Raw genomic sequence first — 14,660 nt, 5'->3', positions numbered from 1 at the left:
AGTTGATGACATTTAGTGATTGGCGGGTGGGTAAGTCTTCTTGTGGGGAAAGCAAATTGTAGCAAAGTGAAATTTCTTCTGTGTTGTCACATGAAAAGATATAATAAAATATTTACAAAAATGTGAGAGGTGTACTCACTTTTGTGAGATTGTACTGTGTAGTTGTTAGATGACTTAATATATAATATTTTTTATAGATGTGGTACAATAGAAGTTTATTACTGTTGTTATTTCTAATCCCAGGTCCGGAATTAATGGCAGCGCATTGGCATTTAACCCCCCCACCTTTACCTTTTTTTTCCGTATTCCTGTCCCTCCTCCTCCTCTCCCCTCTCCCCTTTGTTTTTCTTTTTTTTTTGTTATGGTATAAGTAAAAATGGCTCTATGAGCAGAAATATTGATACTCAGATAGTATATCTGCTCTCAGTTTGAATTGTTTATTAATTTATTTATTTTTTGTAAGAGCTAAAATGCCTGACTATATTTTTCTGTTTTTGTATCTGTGTTTGAAAAAGCAATAAAGACTAACTAAAGAAAAAAAATGGGTTTCAATTTTTTTTAACAAATATCTGAAAAGTGTGGCGTGCATTTGTATTCAGCCCCTTTTACTCTGCTACCCCTAACTAAAATCTAGTGGAACCAATTGCCTTCAGAAGTCACCTAATTAGTAAATAGAGTCCACCTGTGTGTAATTTAATCACAGTATAATAACAGCTGTTCTGTGAAGCCCTCAGAGGTTTGTTATAGAACCTTAGTGAATAAACAGCATCATGAAGGTCAAGGAATACACCAGACAGGTCAGAGATAAAGTTATGGATAAGTTTAAAGCAGGGTTGGGTTAAAAAAAATATCCTAAGCTTTGAACATCTCACAGAGCACTGTTCAATCCACTATCCAAAAAATGCAAAGAGTATTGCACAACTGCATACCTACCCAGACATGGCCTTTGACCTAAACTGACCTAAACTGACAGGCAAGGAGAGTATTAATCAGAAAAGCAAATACAGCACATTCTTAGAAAATAACCTGTTAGGGTCTGCAAAAGACTGCAAAAGTCAAAGAGACCGGGGCGGAGGTTCACCTTTCAGCAGGACAACGACCCTAAACATACAGCCAGAGCTACAATAGAATGGTTTAAATCAAAGCATATTCATGTGTTAGAATGGCCCAGTTAAAGTCCAGACTTAAATCCAATTAAAAATTCATGGCAATACTTGAAAATTGCAGTTCACAGATGCTCTCCATCCAATCTGACAGAGCTTGAGCTGTTTTGCAAAGAAGAATGGACAAACATTTCACTCTCTAGATGTGCAAAGCTGGTAGAGATGTATCTAAAAAGACTTGCAGCTGTAATTGCAGTAAAAGTTGGTACTACAAAGTATTGGCTCGGGGGACTGAATACAAATGGCACACTTTTTTCACATATTTATTTGTAACAAATTTTGGAAGCCATTTATCATTTTCCTTCCACTTCACAATTATGTGCCACTTTGTGTTGGTCTATCACATAAAATCCCAATAAAATACATTTACGCTTTTGGTTGTAACATGACAAAATTTGGAAAATTTCAAGGGGTATGAATACTTTTTTCAAGGCACTGCATTACCAACCTGGATGGATCCCTGCTGAACCAGACGCAATTTGATCCATTTATGGCCGACTTTATTCTTCCCCTCGCTCCAGCAGGCTTCCTCCACTCTCTGTGACTGGCCCTCTCAAGCCTTATACCAGGCAATGGTAGCGTGCTGACATTGTTGAGTAAAGTGCAAATTGTGGAATTTATGAAATAAATCCAATCCTCTCCTTGGTTTGTATAACCTAAATTTATTATATAGAGCATATTGGAATTTTAATTTACCTTTTTACAAAAGTTTGTCCTCTTTATGGGGTAAAACAAACTTTTTACAAATGCACAATATGTGCATTGATCTTTTGTGCATTGTTTTAATAAACCATTAGATGTGTATAAATCACAAAAATAATTCTTATGTACCAGTTATTTTATTCATGCAGCAGAAAACAAACCATGCTCCAGTTTTGTACTGTTTTGACAGTTCTTGGTCCACCATTACTCAAACAATAACCTGCTGCTTTGCAATAACCAAATAAATTTACAATCTGATGACATTTTATAAGAGTAGTTCAAACATAACCAGCCTATTATTACATGGCTTCACACTTTTTATGAGTTTGTTTAATATCACAGCCCTGACAAAGGAGCATACGATCCTTTCTGAAAAATCAATAGCTGTTCTGGGATTTGCTGACAGACATCTCCTGTGTACATTATGCTGTGTATCAGCTATTAAAATGTAATCAAATCCTTACACTTAATTTGGATTACAGCTGTTAGCTCACATTAATCGATGAAGTCAACAAATAAAACCATGTAATATGTAAATTGCTTCATATTATGCATACAGTTGTAATTAGGGTTGTATTTTATGGATTTATGGACGTGTGCTCTTTATGAATGTATTTAAGGTATGCAGGTTCTGTTTTTAATTAGATTTAATTAGCAGTGCCTTAATTGGATTTATTTATCCACAGAACCATTGTAATTCAGATTTGTCAGTATTTAAAGAGATGGAAAACCTGCTTGTAGAATAAAGCAATACGGTAAATTAATCAAATATACACTCACTCCTAATGTGTTAGTATTTACATGATCACATATTGTAGGTTTTTGTGTTGCTCATAAAATATAGATAAAGGTAAGGTATTTAAATTACAACTCAAAGTAAAATGTTTTCTTTATGTTTTGAGTAGGGGAAGAAACACTTTCTCCTTCCTCTACTTGCTTTATGAAAAACCCCCTTGATGCTAGAGTCACCACTAATAGCTAAAATTCTTCATTGTTTAACCAGTTGAGCTGGGTCAGGCTTTACCCCCTTCATGACCAGAGCATTTTTTGCTATTCAGCACTGTGCTACTGTAACTGTCAATTGCGTGATCATGTAACACTGTATGCAAATTAAATTTATATAATTTTTACACACACATTAAGCTTTCTTTAGGTGATATTCACCACTGGGTTTTTATTTTTTGTTACAGAAATAAAAAAAATGAAAAAAACATTTTGAAAGAAAAAAACAACAATATTTTCTGCATTCTGTTATAAAAATGTATCCAATAAAAAAATGTTTTCCATAAATTTTAACCACAATGTGTTCTGCTACATGTCTTTGGTAAAAAACAAAACAAAAAAACAATAACTGTATATCAAATGGTTTATGTGATAGTTATAGTGTCTACAAACTATAGTATATATATATATATTTGAAAATTGATCAAACCTGATGTACCGACGGCCTAATTTCTTGAGGCCTCAAAATGCCAGGACAGTACAAACCCCCCCAAATGAACCCTTTTTTTTGGGAAGTAGATAGTCCAAGGTATTTCATATTATATTTAGTGCTTCGCAATTTTTGGGAAAATTAAGAAATTAAATAATGGTTTTCACATTTTTATTTATTTTTTACATACTGTCACCAGTTCAGTGCAGCCTTGATCACTGTATAAACAATAGTTGTAGCTGTCTTGAATGGGTTAACTGTTCATGAACAGCTTGCTTGTGGTTTTGATCTGTGATTGGCTACAGCTAATCACATGGTACAAGTAGCCAGATACCATAATTATAATAATAATACATTAATAATACAGTACAGTAATAATAATACATTTTATTTATAGGCACCTTTCAGAACATCCACGTTCACCTTACAAAGATAGCAACAGAGCAACAAAATTAATTAAAATAAATATACATTACATAACCATTAAATTACAAAAACAAATCAATGTAATCAGACAGAGTATGCTAGTTTAAAAATATGAGATTTAGGACATGATTTGAAGATAGGTAGTAAATTAATGTTGGAAATGTCAGGTTGCAGGGTGTTCCAAATTCGGGGGGCAGAGCAGCTAAAGGCTCTCAGTCCCATGGTGGTCAGGCAGGTGGATGGAAAATTGAGGTGAATGGAAGAAGATGACCTGAGAGCGCAAGAGGGTCTGTTGATATGCAGGAGTTCCCAGAGGTACGGAGGAGTGAGGTTATGTAACAGAATTTTGAAATAAATACAATATTTGACCCAAAGCCAGTGAAGGTACTGAAGGATGGGACTGATGTCATTAAAAGATGAGGTTCTGGTGATGATGCAAGCAGCAGAGTTCTGAACTGGTTGCAGTTTTTGGAGGGACTTGAAACTGATATGTAAAAGATGGGAATTGCAGTAATCAATGTGGGAAGGGATCAGATTGTGAATGAGAATGGCAGTGCTTTTGGGTGTGAAAAACAGATGGAGGTGATTAATCTTTTGCATATGGAAATAAGCTGACCGAGTGACATTACTGATGTGGGCTTGGAAAGATAGTGTGCTGCAGAGGATGACACCCAGACTCTTATCCTGAGGGCAGGGAAAGACTATGGAGTTATCAATATTAACTGAAAAACTGTTAAATTTTGTCAGGGTAGATTTTGTGCCAATGAGGGGAACTTCGCTTTGTCACTGTTTAATTTGAGAAAGTTTGAGGAGAGCCAGGATATGATTTAGAAGGGTGGTAGTAGGCATAGGTTTAGAGGACAGGTAGAGCTGGGTGTCATCCGCTTCACAAAGGAAGTGGATGTTAAATTTATTGAATATGAGACCAAGGGGAAAAATATAGTTTATTAACAGTATGGGCCCCAGGACAGATTCCTGGGGCACACCAGTGGAGAGTAGAGATGGTTAAGATTTGAAAGCTTTGAGTTGGATGAAATGAGTATGGCCAGAGAGATATGATTTAAACCAGTTCAGGGGTATGTCAGTGAATCCAATGGAGGCTAATCTGTCAAGGAGGATATTATGAGACATGGTATCAAATGCCACACTCAGATTGAGGAGGGTGCGGATAGTTATGAGACCAAAACAAATAGTGCTCTGGTGGAGTACCTCCATGTGGATTTCTGTCCATTAGGAGCCTTCAGGGGCTGGGGAGTGGTGAGATCCTACTGACTTGTGTATACTGTCCATAGGACACCGACTCACCCACTTGTAGCTGGCCTCCTAGCAAGATACTGCACACACACTGCTCCTATCTTCACCTGTCCACTCGCTTACAATCCAGCTTTACACAGCCAGATTAGCCATTTGGCTACAATTCAGTATAACGGTGTGCAGACTCTATTTAGCTTTTACCTGTATTATGCAAATGAACCACTAATTGACTCTGTTTCGGTAGACTCAGCCATCCATCTATCCCTCACATATTCCAGATCTTGTCTGGCCCTGTACTACCATTGAAGTCATAGACTGGCCAACTGTGGTTAAACTACATTATACTCTATCTGCAGTCTCTTTGATTCAACCATAGGATTGGATGCATGTGTGTGGTGGATGTGTGATTTGTGTGGCTGTCTGCAGCTTCTTTCTTGTCTGGTGTTGACAACATTGTTACTTTAACTTTTTGTTATGTCAGAGGTTTTTGCTATTTTTCATGTTCTAGTTTTACTTAATATACATTAAAAAAGCTGTTTATAATCGACTGATTAATCCTCTTTGAAGATTAATTTTTGGACCTTTAGTCCCCCTTAAATATATGCTTATATATCTAGAGGGTCACGCTACCATCCACTCCCTTTTATAATTATATGGGGTGATCTGACTGTGTACGGTGCATGAGGTAGAGTTTGAGGAATCTGATACCTTATAGGATACTCCCCTCTATATCTCCAGCTGAGGTGATGACACAGTGATTTTTATCTTTTTCTTTATGTATAGGGTATTTTGGAAGCTGTGGAGGCCATCATTGTATTGTTAAACCAGTTCATGCGGAGTAAATAAATAGTATGTGATTGCTTTGGACCAATCATAGATCACAACAGTAAGCAGGCTGTTCATGAATGGAAAGCTGTGATGTGATGGCCAATCATAGCAATCACATGACACCCGGTTGCTGGTCTCACAGGAGGAGTGCGCTGTGTGCCCCTAACCCAGGAAATGCACAATAATATATTTACATGACTGCACTGAAAAGCTTGAAGTGTATTTCATAAGATCCTTACTAGGTGGTATAGAACACCAAAAGTGTTACATCAAATTTACCCCCAGATATCAGAGACATGTTGGAGATGTCATGGAGCAGAAGGAACATTATTACATATATTTTGGGAATGTCCAAAAATTAGAGTGTTCTGGGAGATGGTAGCCGATACTATTGTAAGGATTACAGGAATTGACCTGGGAGATAAACCGGCAACTTTTCTGCTGCTGGACATCCCAATGGCAATAGAAAGATTCAAAAATTCTTTGCTGAGACATTTATTGATAGCAGCAAGGGCACGTATCCCGGTTCTGTGGAAAAAAAGCAACCCTCCAGCTAGAGCACAGTGGTTTCAGAGAATTGCAGAAATCCAACAAATGGAAAATTTAACAATGACAATGAGAGATCAAGACGAGAAATATCAGAAGATCTGGGCTCCATATCTAAATTATAGAGAAAGTATGATGTGAAACATTTCGAAATATGATAGAGCAGTCGGGTGGTGGTGGGGGGGGGGGAGTGAGGGGGGGGATTATAGTGAAAATTCAAACTTTTTTTTTTTTTTTTCTCTTGTTTGTATATTTATTTATTTATTTTTCTGGGAGGGAAGGGTGAGGGAGGGGGGAGGATGACATGGAATTGAGGTACGGATTGAAATATTATAAGACTGTTATAGCTGTTAAAGAAGTTGAAAAAAAAAAAAAAAAAAAGAAAAAAAAAAAAAAAAAGAAAAGCTTGAAGTGTATTTCAACATTTTCTGCCAAATCTGTGTTAATCTGACTATGTCTTTGTTATGTTCTCCTATTCAAACAGTATGCCTAAAAAATGTTTTAAAAAATATTTCTCACCTTTTAAGCTGGGTGTTGAGGGTTTGGATTTCGACCAGTTCCGAAGGAACTGGGCGCGGATTCAAACCATGTATGGGAAGGCTGAATGTACCCTGGTTGATCGATCAACTTGGGTACAATCAGCCTGTCAGATTTTATGTGCATTTATTGCTAGCAGGTATTATACAGCTTCCCAGACCCTTAATAAAGAAAGAGAACTACCTAGCATTTTCCTTGCTATAGGGTCCAGAGTAGAGCATCTAAATAATCTGTCATTTAAAAAAAAAATTAAGTTTTGCTATGTGAATGGGGATATGGTACAAATATAAAGTAGGTGTTATTCCAATTTGGCTGCAAAAGTGGAAATACAGTTTAATGCACTATGTAGTGGAAAATTGCTTTGTCCAGAGCCAGCATGAAGAGATGGGTGCCCTTGATTGTGGAAGAAATAATGCCAAGCACGCATTGCTGATATGCTGTCATGTACGTTTTTTTGTACCTTCCACTTGATTATTCCTGCAGCAGACTACAGAACACTCATGGCTCACAGAAGACAGGTAAGTGTAAACAACAGCAGCGATGATGTCATCTGTCTTTTTGACTGGGAATAAGACTGATTATGGGGAAAGAAAGATTAGAAGGAAGAGCTTGACATTTTGGAAGTTCTTTAGTATGTCTCTAAATAGTCATGGCTTAGCCACCGCCTATATTAATTGTACACAACATTGCTCAGATGATGGCATAAACATTTGCCAGAACAGAGATCTTCTGTGCAATATTTGGGGAAATAAAGTCTTTTGGCGCTAAAATGTACAGACTGTATCCTATAAAATTCAGATCGTATCAAGATATTAATAAAAATGTTAGATATCTAGTGCAGCTGCCAACCCCTTAGGAAGAAATGGATAAATGAAGAAACAAAAAAATGAAAGCAGCGCTCTTAAAGAACCTATATATAAAAAAAGTGCCCCCTTTCACCTGAAGGACTCAACAAAGAGATTGATTTTTTCAGTATTATTAAATAATTTTCTAAGGGTCGAAATTGCCCTGGTGGGTCTTTGAATAATTTATCCTAAGAAAAAGATTTAATGTTGAATCTTTTAATATATCATTTTAATCATTATTATTTTTTCATTTTTATTTTCTAATTTTTAATTTATATTTTTTTTTATTTTTTTTTTCATTTATTATTATTATTATTATTATTATTATTATTATTATCATCTTTTTTTTTTTTTATTATTTCTCTCATCATCATTTTCAAAAAATGTTCATATTTTTGTTATATATTTTGCCCTTATATTAGTCCATGTTTGGAATTTGTATATGCATTACAGGACATTGTATTTTTAAATTATTTTTATTTTCATTTTTATTTTTGTTATCATTGTTTACTCATAAATTTTTTATTTTTTCCCTTTTATTTGTTTTTTCATGTTCAGGATAAATTTACAACTGCTGACAGTATTTGCACTCTTATGCTTATTTTAGATGTAAGGGGTTAACATCAATTTTGTGCTGTTCCCGCCCACCGCCATAGAGGTGCCTTTATAACTTGTGTTGTCCTAAGCGTTCGTGACTTTAAGAAGGCGAATGCGCGTGAAACATGTCAGCCCCGGTTGCTAGGATGATGACAAGCTTTACAATCCAACCCATCGGAGGCAACTTCCGTTCTTTCGGATCCCCTGATTCCGAGGGATCGCGGCTTCCAGTTTTTGGCACGAGCGCTCTCCGGGTCTAGCGGCTGTGCTGTAATCCATTGAGATCCTTCGAGGGCTTTTTGCAGGATTCCGTCACAGCCCCAGCTTCCAATCCGCTGAAGCGGCTGTAGTGGGAGATACACATCCACAGCTTGTAGCGTACAGCGGGATGCAGTAATTTATACCCAAAGCCACTACCTGGAGCTTAACCCTTTGTAAACACTATACCCCATCTTACATCCTGGGTTGTTAGTGTACACATCGGAGATCTAAATTCAGAGTCAGCTTGTGATCTTAACCCTGTGTCATCTGGCGGTATTGTATACAATTTATGTTAAAGTGCTTCAATTTACACAATGACTGGTGTACCATGTTGAGAATATTTGTCACACGGACAATCGCATATGTTTTTAAACTTAACACTCTTTTTAAAGCATTCAATAAATTAATTTGTTTGAAATTATTTGGGGGAAAACCTAGAGAGACTTTTTCCTATTTTCCGCACAGTAACACCTGTCTGTGCATATGTAATAAAAACATGTTGATATTTGGTTACCAACCAAATTGGACTTTCCATTGCTTCAGGTTGTGCTGAACACATCTAAATTTACATTTAGTTATCTAGGTGTTTTAGCTGGCAGAGGTTTAAATAATATTCAAACCACCCCAAATCCAAACTGCTTTTTCTATTATGTTTATTTTCCAAATGTTACACATCAACTAAGTAAAATAATAACGCAGCAATGTAAAACATTTTTTTCAAGGTTGTTGGAGAACTTTGGTGAGAGTTAAGCCTTTTGTTCAGCTGTTTAGTTAATTTATTAAGTGAATCAGTGTAATAGGGAAGTATAGTACTTTGTATGATTTTATTATTTTTCCCATCTCTCCTGCTTTAAGTGACTCCTTATTAAGTGTAAAAATTGTCTGCAGGTTTACTTTAAATATATATATATATTCATAGAAATGTTGTGTCATCTATTCAACACAACTGTGGATACATCTAACATGCACAAATCAATTGCTGAATAAATATTATATGTGAAAAATAAAAATGTGCTGTGTGTTTCACTGCTGCATGCACTAATCTCCAAAATATGTGTTCTTGAGCTAAAAATTAACAATAATAAATACAGTATATATTTAATGCGGACATCCAAAACTGTTTTAGAGCCAATTAGCACCTTAACTAAGTGTTTGTCAAAGAGATCAGGGCCAGAACGTACAAGTGTGAAGAGGGCCATCCAGCCAGGGAGCATCTATACCGCTAACTGCTCTGCCCATCATTTCTCCACCATTCAGGGTGTCAACAGCACCAACAGGTAGTGAGCCAGATGTTCCAAAGGATCATAAAAAACAATTGAGGCTTAGCCATTCATTAAGCCCCTTAGTTTGTAAATCATTAATCCATCAGCTTTCCCTTTGTAACAGCAGGCAATGGTGGTCATTTTTATGTAGTAGCTATTTTTGATAGCTTGATTTAAGCTAGGATTGTGTATATTTTTCTTTTTTAAAGACCTATTTTGATTTGCTTCTTGTGTGATCTTTCTTTGACCTCTACCCTGCATGTGTCTTTTAACCTTTGCACTGTGTGAGGTCATTACAAGGTGGTGTTGTTGGTGGGTGGGACTTTGGGTTTGTTCACTTACATTTTGTAGTGTCTTGAGAAAGATGGACTGAGCTTCATCGAAAAGTTGACAATAAAAATACTGCTGTTTTTGATATTCCTCCTTTGCAGGACCCATGAGTGCCTCTAAACCAGTTTTGGATTAAATGGTGGGTGAGCATCTGGGCATTTACTTCAAGTATAGAGTGTTGTGGCTACCCTTGGAACTAGATATTTCATGTGATAGGAAACATCCCAATACATAAGAGTGTCCGCACAGAAATGAGTGCTCACATCTACCATTCCTTGCTGGAAACTGCTAAATATTTAATAGTGTCCACTATTTAAACCACAGTCTATGCACTGGTGTTCATGCTTTGTAAATGATCACCCGCCTACCAGAGAAGAGATATCATAATCCCAGTGCAGTAAAAGTCTTGATTATGCATGTCAGTGAACCCATGATACCAGTGCTTACCACACTCTTCATATTCCTGTGCACCACTTCTAATATGAACTAAAGCTGTGCCCTCACCCTAACCATATGACCTATAGGTGCAATAGGTCAAAAGAGTATTTGCCCACTCTTTTGGGGTTATTCTGATCAGAATACCTATGGATCTGTCAATATGTGCATCCACTCAATGGTAGTCCAGTGGGTTAACACTCTCCACCAAAACTGCTATGTGACCTGCAGGATAAACTCAGAGCCACAAAGGAGCTGCTATAGTGTAGTACTTTTGAACCTTCATTTGTTTAATAAAAATTACACTCACATTTAAAATCGCCTGGAATATGCATCCACAGCCTGGACTGATTCAGAACTCAAGCAATCAGTTGTACTGCCACGCATCTGTTTGGCTCCAAATGTCACCTGGCACCTCCCCACATGTATCGTCAGTAATCACGTGACTTCATCAGGGGTCATAACCCTGTCACTCATGTTCCTGGCAACGGAAGTAAATAATGTAATTTCTTTATAAATAAAAGCAGTTTTAGCTATAGTACACTATGGGGGTGTCAGGAACCATAAATCAGACAGAGACAGAAAATGCAGTTAAAATCACACCTTTTAATATAGTGGTAACAATGGTACAAATAATAAGCGTAGTCGAAGCATAGCCAGGGTACGGTAATCAAAGTGGGTAGTCAGTGCAAGCCAGTAAATCAAGAAGCCAGAGATCAGCATAGTCAGAGAGAGAGCAAACAGGATCAGGAACCAGAAGGGACATCAGCCAGACAAATCTTTAACAGGAAAACAGCAGAGAGTCTTCAAATATGTTGACCAAGGCAAAGGCATGGGAGAACTGAACCTGGCAGTTTAAATAGCCAGAAGGGGCTAGCTGAAGGGCAGGAAATAATCACCAGGTGAACCACTGTGGAACCATGAGTGTCGGCAATTAACCAACAGCTGAACACTGAGAAGGGAGGCCTAAGCCCAGCCCTGACAGAGGGTTCCCTACCACTTGTGAGTTCACTTGCAGAACCAAGGATGGTATGACACCGACTTCTTAAATACACTTAAAACCTTTTATTGTTAGGAGGTCAAACATCAGCACCATTTCATGTATGAGGAGGATACTTCACAACAGAAGCATCAGAGAAGAGTGTGGATTATACCCCTGGTGGAGCAGGCATATTGTGATCTGTTTTTAAATGGGTCCACACAGAGGTGAACGCATAAGTATAATGGTGGTGGAAGTCAGTAAGTTTTGATGATACACACACAGTGAAATGTGAACATTTTGGAGAATAATATTACCTATGAGCGATGCACACACATTTAATGTATTCACAGTTGTGTTCAATAGATGGCTCAACATTTTTATGAATAAATTATATATATATATATATATATATATATATATATATATATGTGTGTGTGTGTGTGTATATATATATATATATATATATATATATCTACACTGTGGGAACACTCGTTTGTTTGCAGCCACTAGAGTACTAGAGTATATATTTTTTTCAATTTAAATTAATTCAAAGCACAGTGGGGATAGTGCAGTAGTGTTTATATAATTGTTTTGCACATATGTTTACTTTAAAGCCAAACTCCAGGCAGTAATATATAGTGTCTCAAAATACAGATGTTCCTTAAACCCTAATGAATTATACACATTATGCTGAACATCTCTGTCCAGTCTTTGAAAAGGTGAGCTATTGTTCTGCTGGTAATCTACAGTATCTCACAAAAGTGAGTACACCCCTCACATTTTTGTAAATATTTTATTATATCTTTTCATGTGACAACACTGAAGAAATTATACTTCGCTACAAGGTAAAGTCGTGCGTGTACAGCTTGTATAACAGTGTAAATTTCTGTCCCCTCAAAATAACTAGCCATTAATGTCTAAACTACTGGCAACAAAAGTGAGTACACCCCTAAGTGAAAATGTCCAAATTGGGCCCAATTAGCCATTTTCCCTCATGTGACTCATTAGTGTTACAAGGTCTCAGGTATGAGTGGGGAGCAGGTGTGTTAAATTTGGTGTTATTGGTCTCACTCTCTCATACTGGTCACTGGAAGTTAAACATGACACCTCATGGCAAATAACTCTGAGGATCTGAAAAAAAGAATTGTTGCTCTATATGAAGATGGCCTAGGCTATAAGAAGATTGCCAAGATCCTGAAACTGAGCTGCAGCATGGTGGACAAGACCATACAGCGGTTTAAGAGGAAAGGTTCCACTCAGAACAGGCCTCACCATAGTCGACCAAAGAAGTTGAGTCAACATGCTCAGCATCATATCCAGAGGTTGTCTTTCGGGAAATTGACGTATGAGTGCTGCCAGCATTTCTGCAGAGGTTGAAGGGGTGGGGGGGGGGGGGGTCAGCCTGCCAGTGTTCAAACCATATGCCGCACACTGCATCAAATTGGTCTGCATGGCTGTCATCCCAGAAGGAACAAAAAACAGTAAATTGGCCTGGGACTTTAAATGAGGTGAATGCCGTTAGCCAACAATTGACAGAGTAAATGCGGTCTCAAATGTATTAAAATAGTCATGCAGACATAAACATGAATCATAGCCAAGCCCCTGAAATGATACATACAGTAGAAAATGTCATTACATGTATCAAGGTATAAAATGTAAATTGCAGAGTACACATGCATAAAAAGTATCCCAATGCCTTTTGCAAGACCATGCTCTCTTCATCAGGGGTAGATGTGTGTGTAGTACATCAAAGGCTGGAGTGACTACCAATTGCTTGATACCCAGAGAGGGCAGTAATGAGCGTCTGGCTCGGGAGCTGAGGAGGCAGAAAAAAAAACAACCCAACAGAGCACAAACGGGGGCAGACATGTCTGGGATGGGGGAATGTGTCACCAAAGATCTCCCAGTATACATTAATAATGTCAACTTGAATGAAGTAAACTTCTGCATGTGAGTGAAACAGGAAACAGGAAGTGACAAACAGACTGGGCAAGGGCAGTATTCCAACATGATAATGGCCCCAAACACACCTCCAAGAAGACCACTGCCTTGCTAAAGAAGCTGAGGGTAAAGGTGATGAACTGGCCAAGCATGTCTCCAGTTCAAACCCTATTGAGCATCTGTGGGACATCCTGAAATGGAAGGTGGAGAAGCACAAGGTCTCTAGCATCTACCAGCTCCATAATGTCATTATGGAGGAGTGGAAGGGGACTCCAGTGGCAACCTGTTAAGCTCTAGTGAACTCCATGCCCAAGAGGGTTAAGGCAGTGCTGGAAAATAATGATGGCCACATAAAATATTGACACTTTGGGCCCAATTTGGACATTTTCACTTAGGCGTGTACTCACTTTTGTTGTCAGCGGTTTAGACATTAATGGCTGTGTGTTGAGTTATTTTGAGGTTACAGAAAATTTACACTGTTATACAAGCTGTACACTCACTACTTTACATTGTAGCAAAGTGTAATTTCTTCATGGTTGTCACATGAAAAGATATAATAAAATATTTACAAAAATGGGAGGGGTGTACTCATTTATGAGATACTGTAGGTAGCCAGGATCAGCTGTCAATCTCCTCTGTTCTTTTTCCGACTGCTGGCAGCTCACAGTTCCAGTTCCACATACTGCCCTGTTATCCAAGCCTCAGTTTTACTATGCAGATCAGTCTTCATTTACCTTAACTCCCTCTATCAATGCCTCACTTTTGGATCTGGTCCTCACTGCTGTGAGACACCTATAGGGTCGTAGTGGAATAACTCCACCAAACTTTCTAATAAAAATAAAAGCAGAGAAAATACTCCCTTGTACAATATGAAAAATATTCACCCAATGATGTTTTTTTCTCACATTAAAACAGTTTACTCAACAATAACAATAAGAAAGTTTCCACTGTTACTTACTCACTAGGCCTCCCATCCATGGTTAGCAAAGGGTTCCTTGTCCTGCTGTCTTTTTTTTTTTATATCAGACAGTTTTTATTGCACAGTAAGAAGCATATCCATAAAAGTATGAAATTGCACTTCAGTTTGTCGGTTTAGAAATCAAGTACATAAAAGAATAA

The sequence above is a fragment of the Lithobates pipiens genome, unplaced genomic scaffold (assembly GCF_037356315.1).
Source record: "Lithobates pipiens isolate NorthernLeopardFrog02 unplaced genomic scaffold, aLitPip1_a1.2 Scaffold_8, whole genome shotgun sequence".
Classification (NCBI taxonomy): Eukaryota; Metazoa; Chordata; class Amphibia; order Anura; family Ranidae; genus Lithobates; species Lithobates pipiens.
This window is presented reverse-complemented; position numbering follows the sequence as displayed.